The sequence below is a fragment of the Meles meles genome, chromosome 7 (genome assembly GCF_922984935.1).
Source record: "Meles meles chromosome 7, mMelMel3.1 paternal haplotype, whole genome shotgun sequence".
Taxonomy (NCBI): domain Eukaryota; kingdom Metazoa; phylum Chordata; class Mammalia; order Carnivora; family Mustelidae; genus Meles; species Meles meles.
Window position 1 is genome coordinate 90,783,178 of NC_060072.1, and position 13,849 is coordinate 90,797,026.

Here is a 13,849-nt window from a genome sequence, read left to right on the forward strand (position 1 = left end):
GAGTAAGTTGTCTTGCACGCAGATAAATGAGAAATAGTGATGGCATAATTGCTTCTACAATCTGTTTGTTTTGCTGACAGTAGCAGCTGTTTACTTGGTTTTCAGGTTAAGACAGGGGAAGGAGGTGTGAATAATTTAAAATAATAGAAAATCCAAACATCATTTTTTTGGTGACCAGGAACACAATCAGAGAAACACATGGTTGTGAACACATATAGATTCTGTCTTCCACGTACAGAGACTGACCTCCTTGTTAAGCTGATCTTGTATTGTTCTTGAGCATGTATGGGATTCTTACCACATGCTGTCACTCTTGCTGTTCTTGCAGCTGGAATGCCCTTTTCCTCCTCCGCCATTACAAATTCTCTTCTTTATTTCAGATCCATGCCTTCCTTTTTTTTTTTTTTAATATTTTATTTATCTGACAGAGAGAAATCACAACTAGGCAGGCAGAGAGAGAGGAGGAAGCAGGCTCCCCGCGGAGCAGAGAGCCCGATGTGGGGCTCGATCCCAGGACCCTGGGATCATGACCTGAGCCGAAGGCAGAGGCTTTAACCCACTGAGCCACCCAGGCGCCCCACATGCCTTCCTTTTTTTTTTTCTTTTTCTTTTTTTGTGGAGGCTCCACAGCCAGCATGGGGCCCAATGCGAGGCTTGAACCCAGGATCCTGAGATCAAGACCAGATGCTTAACAACTGAGTCACCCAGGGACCCCTCCACTCCTTTCATATTAGGCATCCCTCCCCTACTACTCTTCCTACCTTCGCTTGAGCTCTTCTTAATCTATATCACCTAGAACTCACTCACGGTCTTAGTGTGTTTACTGTCTTATATTGTTCTCTTACTCTTTCCTGTGTGCAAGTCTTGTCTCCCCATTTAGAGTTTAAGCTTATTAAGGGAAGGAACTATTTCTATTTCTCTAACATTTCCCATTTGTCTGTATCTGTGTATTCATGCAGTATCATTTATTGTGTTCCCATGTGCCTGAACTGTGTTAGGTGCTGGGGGCATAAATTTTTTTCTTGATATATGTATGTATATATTATCCACATATATACATATATTTACATGTATACACTATACCTATATGTCTGTGTGTATATATATGTATATATATCCTTCACTAGAGGAGCTAAAATATAATGATTCATGGTTTGATAACTGCTTATAAATGTGCTGCACATAATGGGCCCTCATTATAGGTTTACTGGATTCAGGGACCATGCTTCTTTTCCACTAGGCATACATCGAGGGAACAAATGAATGAAATAACTGAATAATGATCCCCAGTACAGCTGTTCCAGGTCTACCCTCCTATATGGACCTGGTTCTGGCCGACTTAAAGGTGTAAGACTGGTTTGAGGGAGCAGTTGTCTTCGGAGTCATCAAAACACAGTTTTTTTCCGGGCACTGTTCACTGCTTCCCTTAAGACCTAGTAATTAAATCACAAAGCATTTTACAGGCACGATGAATACCTTTTGCCAGTTTGCCTCATTCGGGTTGGTGAGTTATGAGAACTGTGTCCATCATCATCATGAAAACAGCTATTACTGAATACTTATTATGTGCTAGGTGTAGTGCTGGTTTCTTAACGTGAATTATCTAAATCCTAGCAACAACAATTCTATGAAGTAGGTGTGATTATTATCTCTACTTTACACAAGAGGAAATTGAGGCATAGCTGCCGAGCAGGACTTGAATCCTTCCAGGACTTGAAACCAGGAAGTCTGATTTTACGCCGTGCTGTCTACATAGTGAATTGGGAGAGTGCAGCTGCCCAGGCGCTCTTGGGCTGGCCCTGCCACTTGCTTGCTCTATGACCTGCAGAAGTCATTTCAGCTCTCTGATCATCAGCCCCTTCTGATCGCATGGCTCGACAGTGACCACACAGGTCTTGAAGCTTATTCTTTTGATTTCAAGTCCTGGGCTCTTTCTACCAGCCTCAATTGCCTAGATCTTATGGAAATCTCTTAAATCTTCTCTTTTACCTCCTTGTGGTATCTGGGGAGCTTGCAGTACTGTCATTCATGAGATGGCTGTCCTTTTTTGATAAGTTATGTATGAAGATCTTGACGGCTTCATGAAAGGCTTGGCTGATGGGGAGTATAGAGAAAGCTGCCGAAGGACCCCTGAACCCAAATTCTTTCTGTGACTCCATCCTTCAATTGCTAAGTTTAAATGAAAACATTTTCCAGGGCACCTGGGTGGCTCTGCTGGTTAAGCGTCTGCCTTCGGCTCAGGTCATGATCCCAGGGTTCTGAGATAGAGCCCCTCTTCAGGTTCCCTGCTGAGCAGGGAGCCTACTTCTCTCTCTCTCCTTCTGCCTGCCACTCCCCCTGCTTGTGCTCTCTCTCTCACTGTCAGAGAAATAAATAAAATCTTAAAAAACAAAACAAAACATTTTCCAGTGTACAGGATGCTTGCTATCAAGGAAGCATTCAGAGAGCACATAGTTACAACTAAGCAGTGATGGAAGAACAGGTGGTCAGTTCAATTCACTTCTGAGTGTGGAGCTTAACCTACACGGGCAATAGATTGTGACCAGGTGACATGAAAGAGTAGGCAAAAGTCGACTTCTCTTAGGACCCTGCACATGCAAACCGACGCAGCCCGAAATCCTCCATTTTGTCCCTTCGGAGATGGGATTTTGCCTCCTTCATATGTAGACAAAGGATGATAGTTATCTGAACAAGTTGCATGGCTGGCTAGCATCAGTCCATATTCTAAATTGGTAGGCTTAAATAAAAATGGATTTGCTGTACCCCTCATGTTATTTGGCTCAGTTCTCTCTCCTTAATCTCCCTTGTTTGGGTACCAAGGGTAGCTGTGGGTCATGTTCACTGGGGCAGCCTCTGGTTGGGGTTCCTGCTAGTGTCCTTTCCTAGGGCTTCTTTAACACCAGCAAACCTGGCAGGATGACTTTTATGTCCCTGCCCTCACCACCATCCCTAGCTTCGAATCTCATCTTGTCATTTTCCAGAATCATTTTCATGGTTCCAACCTTCTTCATCTCTGCCTAAAATTCTACAGAGACCAGGAACAAAAACCTACTAAAGAATGATCTACCTCTCTCTCTTTCTCACACACACACACACACACACACACACACACACACACACTGACAGGCAGACGTGGTCTCTCCTCTGACCTTACCATGGCCCCAAAGATCAAATCAAGGTCACTCCCCAAACAAAAAACAAGAACAAAACCCAAACAAAACAAAACAAAAATGGTGGTGGTGGTGGGGAGAACCTTAAAAAACAAAACAAAACACTTTGCTTCTAGGACATGAGTCCACCCTTTGGGGGATCCACGCTAAGTTACTAAAGGACTGAATTTTTGAAGCAGCTACTTCTGTGTCAGGCTGCCGCTCAGGGTCCTACTTGGCCTGTCTATGTTGTTTGTAAAGGAGTTTTCCTTAAGCAGAGAGTAGCTTTGGTAGTAGGTTAGAATTCTAAGTGTGTGTGTGGAGAGGCACTTAGGGGATGAGAAAAGAAATTCTGTTCTGACCACTAGGGGAAGGGACTCAGAAGGAAGTTTAGGTCTCTCTCTTTCTGGGAACCCCAGTCTTTGGGAGCAGACTCTGGGTCAGATGGGGTGAATCAGAGGGAGGGACCTGGGAACAAGTAAACTCCGTTTACAAACATACAAACAATTGCAAAGGAATTCACGCGGGGGCACCCATCAGCTTCAAATCGGGAACGGAACTGAGAAAGGAGTCGGGGACACAGGGACAGAATTGAGAGATAATTCGGGGAAGCTTGGAGGAAGCGTGTGCGGAGAGGTTGCCTGGGAACCGTAGCCGTAGGCAAGGAGCTGCCCAGCCGCCCTCCCCCAGGTCTCTTCCGCGCGGCGCTAACCCAGACAGCCCGAGAGGTACTGTCTTGGCGGGGCCGTCACTCTGGATCCTTCCAGCAGCTGACCCCGCCGGCTCTCGCCTTCTTCCTCGCCATCCCCGGGGCCCCTTCCTCCACACCCGCTTCTCCTGGCTCCCCCTCGATAATCTTCTGACATCTCTTCAAATCCAATTATCGAATTAATTGACGTGCTAACCGAGAGGCAAACAGAGAGCGGCGGCAAACACCGGGCGGTTCAGATTTATCCTCCGGCCTCCACGGGCCCCGGCCGGGCGAGATTTACTGGGCCTCGAACACGGCGACAGTTCAAACCTTTGATTAATCATGTTTTTCTCTCGGCCCCATAATTTAGTTGCTCTTTTTCCCTCCCTGCCTTTTTTATCAGTGGAAACAGAGACGGAGTCCTCATCAGCTTCAATTACAAATATTAAGCCCCCGGACAGCACTTTGACAGAGAGGCGGCCAGCCCCCCCCTTCGTCCCGCCCCCCTAAATCATCCCCGAATTAACATCACAATCGGCGGCTGGCGCGCGTTCAGATTTAAATGGTGGCATATTGTTCGCGGACGGTCTAGTTCAGACCAGCGGGTTCGCAGCTCCGGGCTGCAGCCCCCGCCTCTCCCCTAGCCGCCTCCCTCCGGCCTCCCCGGAGGCTGTGACTCAGAAGCCGCGGGAGGCTTCGGCGCCTGGTCTCCAGCAGGGGAGGCTGCAGGCGGGGGTGCGTCAGGGTGGGGGCGAACGGGTTTGTGAGAGGGGTAGGGTGTGGAGGGCGGGTTGCGCGGAGCTAGAGGAACCATAGAAGCGGGGTGGCGGGAGAACGGGGTTTATGCAAATGAATGCAAATTAAGGCGCAGAAACAGCGCGTTTGGGATTGTCGCTACACAGCCCTTTGGGGGTAGGTTGTGGCCGCCTTGACCCCTCGCAGGGTCTGCGGGTCCTCTCCTTGGGTCATGGTGGAGTGGCCAGGAGGTAGGATATTCTCATTCTTTAGATCTTGCTGGGTGAAGGAAAAACGTGTGGCAAGATTCCTGTTTCCTCAGCGTGTTAGGGAAAATTTGCCCTAAATCACAGCCGGAAGTCTCGAAGATAGGTCTCAGCAAGGATTTACTTAGTGGGAGACCGATTGTGAGGTTGAACTACCCCTTAGGGATGTTTCGGATTAGAAGACCCTGGAAATAGCCAGATTTCTCTGAAGCCGTTTTGGGGGAAAGATAGAACTATGTGGTTCTGTTCCACTCAAGCGGAGGAGAAAAGGGAGAGTAATTCCCCCGACCCCTTTAAGAAAGGAGAAAAGGAAGAAAATGTCAATCCAGGAGTCTAGGTTTCCAGATATTTTCATGTCCACCTGCCTCTACAGTCTTACCCGCATCAATCTCTAGGACTCCATTTCTGCCTAGCAACATCACAACCAATCAAGATGCAATTAAGGCTGGCAGCTCGGCTCATCCTTAACTGGGATTGGCTGCTCACATTGGGCGCATCCCAAGTTTTCATTGGCTGACGGCCACCTGTATGGAAATAAGAATTACCCCGGACTTTCAGCCCCTCTCCGCAGAGTGTGGACCTGTGGCTTACTGCATTGAAACCTGCAAGCTCAGAGCAGGAACTCCTGGGCTTGTTTCTTGCCATCTCTGCCCCCAAAGAGATCTCCCGAACTTTTCCCTTTTCCCTCTGCATCTCTGCCTGAGGCCTAGTCTGAAAGAAATCTGACCAAATAACGCAGAAATAATGCGGATTTGTATGCCTTTGCATTCTCTCGGTTCAATGTCATCATTTTGCCCCTTCCGTCCAAAGCCTTCACAGTTCCAGCCCCTTTCTCTCTTCCTTATCCATCTCGGGGGCTATTTTTTCTTATGGAATCACAGCCCCTGCCCACTCTTGCCCCAAAACCTCCCTTAGGGCTCAGCTCCACCGATTCCCGATTGCCGTCTCCTCCCACTCAGGATGCAGGCATCTCACAAAACAGTATAAAGAACGGTTTAGGAGGGAGTTAGGAAAAGGACCCCCCCCCCCCCCGCAACACACACACACACACACACACACACACACACACACGCACGCACCCCCTCCATCCTCGCTCCCCATCCATTTTCTCCGAGGGAGCCGAGTTTGACAGCGAATTCATTCCGAGCGGGGAGGGTGATTTATTCTTCAAATATACCGACAAGTGCGGGCATGATGGAGCCCATTAAAATGTTGGGAGATTGTTTTTATGATTGAAGTCTGTATTACTCCAACCATAAAGAAAGAGAGCAAGGAGTCATTAGCATTTTCATGATGGTGTATTTCTGCTTGTCTCCGCGCCATCACTCATCTTTACTGCCCGTCCCTTTGCTCTCGCTCTGCTACAACGAGGAGAGACTGCAGCCTGAGTTGGGGTTGGGGGTGGGGGAGGCGGGGGCCAGAGATGCCCCAGCCGCTCTGCCCTTCACGCCAAATCCTCACCCTCCTTGGGACGCAGATGGGGGGGGGGGCGGGGGGCGTAAGAGGCCAGACACAGAAGATGTGCCTCACCTTTCTCCTGTGGGTTCCTCATGCGCCAGACGGGTGGGAGCAGGGGGTCCTGCCAAAGGGTGCTTGGAGATCTAAGCAGACCAGTTGGGGAAGGGGGTGCACCCCTTCCTTTCTTGGACTCTTCCCTTCCTGGCCTACACACCACTTAGAACTCTCTGTGCTTATCTGAATACCCGTAAAATCAAGAACTCTTGGCTGAGTGCCCTGGCCTGGAGATGCCAGAATAGAAGAGGACAAGAGGGAGGGGATCCCAAGTCCCTGAGTCTGGAGACTGTGTTGGGAAGAAGATGCCTGCACTTTTGGCTTCTGTCTCTCCTACTCCCTGAAGGGCCCTTTGACCTTGCTGTGGGATGGGTTTAAGCCTCCTATCTCCACCCTAGTTCCCCAATACCTCCTCTTTCCTAATTCCCTTGGTCCTTGATTCTTTTTACCCAGTCTTTTACAACCAGACTCTCCAGTACCCCAAGGAACAAGTTCGTACCCTCCATGAAAGTAACGGAGATAAAAACAATCACTGCCAAGGTAGAAACCCAGAGAAAGTTGGCTATGAGTAAAATGGTGCCTTTATGTACATGAGGATTGTTGGAGTCACCTGTCTTCTGATGAGATTCTCAACATAAAGAAACATTCTTTCTAGGTTGGGAGCAACCTGCCTGTAAATTCTGTTGCCCCAAATTGTATGGTGGCACTTGAGGGAGTTGGTTGGGATAAAAGCTAATTAATAGGTGGTGGGGAAATGGAAGTGTCAGCTAGTGAGACATTAACAGCGATAACAACGATTAGAGGACCACTTTCCTCTTGATCCAGTGCTTACTTACTGAGGTGTCCCAAAAACTTGAGAGGTAGGTTCACAACCACCATTTCACAAAGAGGAAGCCAAGCGTCAGGTGAGAGGGTGTAGGGTCCCCAAGGCCACTCAGCCAGTAAACAGAAAAATCAAGATCTGAACTCTGGACTGTCTTCATAAACTGATGCTGCTTGAGAAGGAGTTTAGGGTCTCAAAAGTGGAAGCCAGGATGCCAGAACACCCTATTTACTTCACCTGGGCTCATAAGGAAGTGGAGAGTATCCAGTAAGTGCTAACTAGACATATTCATCTCTTGGCAACTGGTATGGGTAGTTGGGTATTAGTTAGCATTGCTGGGATGAACCCCTCTCTAACCATTCAGGGAACATTAATTGAACACCAATTATGTGTCATCTTTGATTGGCAATACCCCCAACCCCCTCTCCCTGTCCCAGGCCTCCCCCTATCCCATTGAGATAGGTACCAAATAGAGCTCTGGTTTCCTGGGCCAGGATGAAGGCCCAGGCAGCTGGACAGAGATGGAACAAAGTGGGGTGTGGAGGTGAGAGCCCCCCTCCAGCCTGCACAGTGCCCAGAGGCTGCTCTAGTGGCGGCTCCAGATTTACAGCTGCCCCGGTCCTGGTGCCATAAAAGCAAACGATCCTTCTCTGTACTAATTTCTGTGTAATTAGATCTCTCCTGGCATGGAAAGTGGGGAGTGGGGGAGCCAGGAGGGGAGGGTGCCAAGGACTCTCCGCAGAGGTGGGAGGAGAGGCCGCTGGACACACATAGGTTCATGTGGGTTAGGTTGGGCACATGGGTCTGGGTGCCTTGGGACAGAGATGGGAAATGCAATGACACACGCACGGCAGGTAAAGAGGCAGATGGGTCCTGATGTGACAACACCTTTGTGCCCAGCATGGGGGAGGAGAAGCCTGCGATCTTGTACAAAGATCCAAAAGCTAGAAGAATAACTCAGGCTAGTCCACGTGCCCAGGGGAGGTATTGAAACCCTCAGAGGAGCTGTACACAGATTTCCCCACTGGCAGCGAGATACCAAACAAAATTCCTTACAGAGGCCCGAACAGCAAGGAATTCTTCCATTTCCATCCACATTTATAAAGCAGTATATACATTTTATCTACACATTTACTGGCACGACAGCAGACACATATCTCTCTTAATCAAATGCTGAAATTACAGCATCTGTACTAACAGGAACTAAACAAATGTTTGTTCCCTTCTCTGTCCCCACCCATTGCCTGCCCACCTCTTGTAGACAGAAAACCAACGGATGAAAAAAAGTCCTTTCTTTAACTCAGGTTTTTAAGATACTTGAAGGTGGATCCCATTAAGTCAGGGGGGATAAAAAGGAATTGCCGAAGAAATCAAAAGGAATGTGCGGATGGTTAGAGAGGGAAAGATCCTGGAGTTCTGCCTTTCCTTAGGAAGAGCGAAGCCTCAGAGAGGAAAAGAATTCAGTTGTTACTTCTACCTCCCCTCCCCCTCCCTGCGGCCCCCACCCTATGGTGACAAACAATGACCATGGGTATGGCAGTTATGCATTTGGAACAACACTTCGGCCAGCCAAGTATTCCTTCTGCACTGGAGTGTGTTTGTGGTGGGGCCTCGGAGGGCCTCTTACCAATCTCCCTCTGCAGCCTCAATTTCTGTCCCGGTCAGCCTGCCAGGGAAGATTCTGCTTCAACCCTTCTGCTTGAAATGGAGCTCTTCACTTCATAAACAGTTTGCCCCGTTGCTGGCCTGCTGAAGGGATTAAAAGATCCTTTCGTGGAACTGAAATCCATCTTCTTTTTAATTTCAGAATATACCATTTCTAACTACCTGTCATATCTCCTTGAGTTATTCTAATGTTTTAAGACCAGTTCAATCAAAGCATTAATCGGCCCCCACAACAGCAATAACAATTAGATACCCATTGGAAAATCAGGAGATTTTGATCTCCACAGATGACTGTCATGTACTTATCTTAAGCCCTTGTTCTAATGGGCAATTCCTGATTAACCTGAGTAATGAAAATGTATCACAATAAAGAAAGATTTGTCATGCCTTGTTATCACTTCATAAGGCCATCCTTCTAGATACCTGCCATAACACCAGGATATTTCTGTCCCAATAAAACATGATCATGATGTGCTTGGCTAATAAAAAGGAAAAAAGCCGTGTATTAAAAATATGTTTAAAATGATTTGCATGAGTGATGTAAATATAAACCACCACCATCATCATTGTCAACATCATCCTCTGTTTATTTGCCTTTTGAAATCCCTGCTCGACCTTGGGGGTGGGAGTAGATAAAGGAAGAGGGAGGCAGGAAATTAGCACCTATTAAATGCCAGGCACTGGGCTAAACACTCACAGTAGTACTGTGAGAGAGGTATTATTATTATGCCCTTGTAGGTGAGGAAATTGGGCTTAAAGAACTTAAGTCACTTGCCTGAGGTCATCCAGGTAGTAACCAAGTCATCAGGATTTTAACCCAGAGAAGTTGGATTCCAAAGCCCCCACTTTCCCCCCTCACCCCACACTGGTTACTTTTGCTTTGATGCAGCGGTACCCTGCCGACTGGATCTAGACTATCTTGTGGCACTAGTGAGGGTGTATGCTGGGCTCAAAGTCCTCACTCTTCCTTCCCAGACACCCAGATGCCCCACAGGGGAGCCACGGGTTCAGAGCCTGAATGTTGTGGCTTTTGTGCTGGTCACTTTTCTGCCTTCTGTGCGGGGGTGCTCACGTGTAATCTGGGTAGCACTAACACGCCCCATCACTATTGTACAGTGAGACACTTATACACGCAGTGTCACACTCTACCCGCACCGGGACTCACACACAGGTTGCCTTAACCTTCTCTTCTCCCAGGTGGTGGCGCATGTAGCCAGCAGGGGTCGCCGGCACACCAGGAATTACTGCTTTCTGGGCCAGTCTCCTTCTGCCCTAAAGGGTGGAAATGCTCCTCCTCCTTCACTCTTCTCCTAAAATCTCTGGCTAATCCCTCCCCTTCCTTTCTTTTCCTTTCTAGGCAGCCCCCCAGCCCCCGCCCTTTGCCCTGACCCTGTAGGTCTCTAATGATGAGCTAAGTAGTTGCTCACTAGGCAGCACCCCGATCTGTTCAATCCCAATCTGGACCAGGGTCCAGGAATTCTGGCTGGCGATGGCACTTTAGGAATGGCCAAGGAGTTGGTAAGAAGACTGGAGTGCCCCACTTTCTGGTTCACCCTTGCCTTATTAGGACTGTCCCTCTTCTTGAGCCTCCCCAATAGCCATTCTCAGCATCCTTCACTCTGCCCTGTCTTGACCATTCTTTTATTGTCCCAGTGTTCATGTAAGCATTTGTTCCAGACATCCTCAGACCCCCAGGGTCCTTTAGCTCCCTTATGTTGGGAGGGCCTAAGAATGAAGGAGGAGGCAAATCTCTCGTGGGGTGATCTGTGGCCAGTGGTTTGGGATGAGAAATCATGGTTTGGGGAGGATATGGGAGGGACCCAGGTATCCTGCCTTACAACCGAAGAGGGCCAGGTGTCTGCTCCCTGCAGGAAAGGGGTCCAGACACAGGCTGTGGAGGCAGCTGTGGCCGCCTTCTGGGAGTGGCATCTCTCTGCTCTTTTCTGCCTTTCCCCTCCCCTGCTGTAGCAACAGTGCCCCAGCTTTCTCGGGCCCCCACCTACCGGCAGCCCCCTCCCCCAACTCCTGGAGCCTAGTGATTGGCGGCTGCCTGCTGCAGGGCCGGCTGGCTTTATAGCTTTGCGGCAGCTGGGGAGAAAGCAAGGCCAGAGACAGAAAAATGGAAACTGACCAAGCAGTGGAGAATGATGAAAGAGTCAAAGGGAGGAAGATAGAAATAGGGGCAGAGAGACCTCAAGAATAACAGGCACTCCAATTCTAAATGATGGGAGGGACAGACTGAAGCACGGATGGACACAAAATGATAGAGACGCTGATGAAAAATGAAGAAAATGTGATAAGGATGGGAAAAAGGGGGCACCCTGGTGGCTTAGTCGTTGGGCGGCTGCCTTCAGCTCAGATCATGATCCCGGGGTCCTGGGATCGAGCCCCATATTGGGCTCCAGCCCCATACTGGGCTCCTTGCTCTACTGGAAGCCTGCTTCTCCCTTTCCCATTCTCCTTGCTTGTGTTCCCTCTCTCACCGTGTCTCTCTCTGTCAAATAAATAAATAAAATCTTTTTGAAAATGGGGAAAAATGGAAAGAAAAAGCAGACAGAAAACATTTGGATAAGTCCTGAGAGTAGAGAAGTGCTGGGTTTTCCAGTGGGCAGGAATTTCTTGGTAGTCCTTAGAGGGTGGGATGGGGATCTAGGGACTCCCAGAAATTCTATGATACCAAAGAGATTCTAAAGCTTATAACTAATCTAGTTCTCCCCACACTCATGTTCCCATTCCTCCATTCTAGACTTTTCCATGGCCACACCCTCCTAGAATTTTTTAAAAATATATTTTATTTATTTATTTTAGAGAGAGGAAGAAAGAACAGAGGCAGAGTGAGTGAGAGAAGCAGACTCCCCACTGAGCAGAGACACCCCTTCACCCCCCCAGGAGAGGGGAGGCGGGACTCAATCCCAGGACCTGAGATCATGACCTGAGCCCAAGGCAGCTGCTTAACTAACTGAGCCACCCAGGCAACCCTAGTGTTTTGAGGTTATTACAGAAATGTCCTCCTTAAGGATGACCCGTAACCTAGTGTGGAAGAATCTTGTACAATTTTCCATGAAATAAATCGGCTCTGACACTTGGGAGGGAGGGGTTTTAATATTAGAGCTGTCCTCTAGTTGTCCACAAATTAACTTGTAAGGTTGTTGACCCTCTCATGGCACCTCAGTTGGCACATACCACATTTACCTTATATTACAGTTATTCCTCTATATATCTTTTTTGCTAATATATACGCTCCTTAACAGCAAGATCTGTGTCTGCCCTTCTTTGTGGCTCCCACAGTGCCTTGTTCTTATTTATTGAGTGAACCGATGAATGGCCCCTGGAGATGTGTAAGCAGAGGTTGGATGACTACCAATGAGGGATGTAGTCCAGGGAATTTCTGTACCGAGTGAGCAGTTGGAAATATATCTCTAAGTGCCCTTTTGGTTTTGAGGTCCTATCAGTCCCCACGTGCGAACCTGAGTTTGCTCTGTTCCTCCAAATATGCAGGGGTAAGACACAAAACAGAAATCCCCAAATTATAAAGTACCTACCATGTGCCTGGCTCTGTACGAGGCATTTTATACATTTGATCTCATATCATCATCCCAATAACCCCTCAGGAGAGAGTTATCCACACTTTGCAAATAAGGGCTCAGAGAGATGGAGCGTTTTATTCCCGGTCACATGGTTAGAAGTATGACAAATTAAATCCGGAGACCTCTAACACCTATTTGATTGCCACAACACCATGATTTTACCAAGCTGGGAGATTTCCAGTTTTAGAAAAGCATGGGAGTTGAGAAATAGGGGAGACAGGGGGCGCCTGGGTGGCTTAGTCCGTTAAGTGTCTGCCTTTGGCTCGGGTCATGATCCCGGGGTCCTGGGATTGAGTCCCACATTGGGATCCTTGCTCAGCGGGGAGCCTGCTTCTCTCTCTGCCTCTGCTGGCCTCTCTGCCTACCTGTGCTTTCTCTGTGTCAAATAAATAAATAAAATCTTAAAAAAAAAGAAAGAAAGAAATAGGGGAGACAGAAGAGGGAAAATATAGCTTCTAAATTTAGGGTTGAGAGATTCTGGATTCTAAGACTGGAAAAAAAAATTCCACTTTCGTGAGTCAGAATAGGACATTTCTACTCTCACCTGATTATCAATAGACCTGGAGAAGGAAAAAAATATGAGGGACCAGGACCGGCAACCTAGACATGGGGTACTAAGCATTGGGATCTCTTGCCCTGGGTTATGGTCTCGGTAGAATGGGGCAGAGAAGTGTGTCTAGTATGCGGTCTTGGAAATTTCAGGCATGTGTCTTCCTGCTAGGAGGAATGCTGGGAGTCTAGAGATGTCCAGGTTGTGGGGGTCCCATTCTGGGGTAGGGCTTCAGTTAGCAGCGTGAAGTAGAAATGTAATACATGTTTTTAAATTTGTGACTTTAAGTTTTCCAGTAGCTACATTAAACAAAGTAAAAAGAACTAGGGTCACCCGGCTAGCTCAGTTGGGAGATCATGCAACTTTTTATCTTGGGGTTGTATGTTTTGCCCTATGTTGGGTGCAGAGATTTTTAAAAATATTTTATTTATTTATTTGACAGAGATCACAAGTAGGCAGAGGCAGGCAGAGAGAGACAGGGAAACAGGCTCCCTGCTGAGCAGAAAGCCTGACAACGATGGGGCAGGGCTCATCCCAGGACGCTGGGATCAGGACCTGAGCCGAAGGCGGAGGCCCTAACTCACTGAGCCACCCAAGCACCCTAAGGTGTAGAGATTTTTAAAATCTTAAAAAAAAAGAGAACCAGGTAAAACTAACATTAACATATTTTATTTAACCCAAGATACCCAATTATCATTTAAATAAGCCTAATCAATATAAACTTCTTGTAAATTCTTTTTTTTTTTTTTGTACTTAGTCTTGAAATCTGTTATGCAATTTATAGTTACAACAATTCAATTTGGATTAGCCACAGTTCAAGTGTTCAGTAGTCACAGGGGCTGGTGGCTAGCAGAGTGGACAATGCCTGCTT